The 1,595-nt window shown below is 46.1% G+C and overlaps 1 non-coding gene across 1 annotated transcript; it reads left to right on the forward strand.

Moving 5' to 3' along the window:
• The first annotated feature begins 874 nt into the window (after nt 1-874).
• LOC123459176 lies at nt 875-1,007 on the forward strand. The gene has a single exon (XR_006636079.1). It is a non-coding gene; the product is annotated as a small nucleolar RNA SNORA76 (small nucleolar RNA).
• Nucleotides 1,008-1,595: the final 588 nt, after the last annotated feature.

A 1,595-nucleotide genomic window follows, 5' to 3' on the forward strand; every position in this document is an offset into this window, starting at 1 on the left:
ACACAACTAACCACCTGGGCAAAAGTACATACTTGTGCAACAGTGGCACTCAGTCCAAGCAGGTGGCCAAGTACCCTTTGCCAGATATGAGACCTCCTCAGTGAGAGAGGACTTACACCTGGTATTGGAAATCAAGTGACAACCTCATGATAAAAACTCTCATAGGCCCCAGAGAGAAGACCCCAGTGCTCTCTGGTTAAGTTGAGTAGGCACATTCATCAAGAAAAAAGTATCTCAAATCACCATATATAACCCCCTAAATCAAAGCTACTCTCACCACTTTATTTTACAGACAGCAGAGAATAAATAATAATGGGGAGATTAAAGATTCATCAGTATGACAAGTAAAGATACTAGACTGCTTTCCAGGAGTTGTGCCACATACCACAACTATCATGGCCCAGAAGAGAGACACAGAAGCAGTAGTGACATGAGTATTACTCCCACTGCTAGCCTGACAACCAATTCCAGAGAAATGTTGACACACACAGTGGTTAACTAAAACACACCCAAGCAGAAACCCAGGAGGTACAAAGAACTTAAGCATTTAATAAGATTTCTAACAGACCTGCCAAGGCTCAGGGAACATTGGGGAAGAAGTGTTGGGAACATTATAAGCTTCATGGATGTGAGGAGAGCTGAATTTTCTGAAGCACACTCCTCCATAGAGATCAACTGAGGCCTTAATTACCCCACAGTGAGCCCAATAACCCCAATGAGGATGGGCTCAGGGAAAGGGGAAAATAAGACTATAACCTTTGAAAATTAATAAATAAATAATAACAAAATAAATAGTGTACATGAAAAGATGAGTAATACTCCTATGAATAAAAGGAAAGGGTCCAAAACTTATTTCAAAAAATTATTTATCTCCATGCTGCCTTTGAGCCCCCGCCGCACCTGCACGTGGCCGCGGAGGTCTAGCTGCGGCGCCACAGTACACTCTCGCGCATAACTGGGGCCGCTTGGCCCGCCGCGGGTGGCCCCTTTAACCGCGAGCCACATCCCCGTTCCCGGGCCTGGAGGGGGGCAGGCGGTGTTCACTCAAGGCTAAAGTGCCCAGGGCACGCGTATTCGCACGCTTTTCTCTTCCACAACATGTCCGCTGCCCTGGGTGATTTCCAACCCAACTGGGATGTGCGATCAGGTTGGAAGTTGGGTTGGACAGGAGCTGCATACTTACTTGAAAGAGAAAGGCACATGGAGAATGGACGCTCCAGGGCCTTTGGTGTACAAACTCACTCCAGATGCATTCGCCACCTTGGGTACTGGGGAATCGAACCTAGGCTCCTTGACTTTTGCAAGCGCCTTAACCATTATCCACCTCAGCCCAAACATAACTTGAAACCAAGTGTATGGGCAGTGACTCGGGTCTGTAATTAACTACCCTTGGCAGGCAGTTTGTGGGAACCCTGATGGAAAAAGAGGGGAAAGGCTGACCATGTGCTCAGTGGTCGAGTGATGCCCTGATGGGTTTCCATCACTAGTACATCTGCGAAATCCATTTGGATAAGCTACCTAAATTAATGTTTGATTAACTGCAGGTTGTTAACCATTACATTAGACTTAAAAATACAGGTTTTTAGCTAAACGTG

This window comes from Jaculus jaculus, chromosome 2 (assembly GCF_020740685.1).
Source record: "Jaculus jaculus isolate mJacJac1 chromosome 2, mJacJac1.mat.Y.cur, whole genome shotgun sequence".
NCBI lineage: Eukaryota > Metazoa > Chordata > Mammalia > Rodentia > Dipodidae > Jaculus > Jaculus jaculus.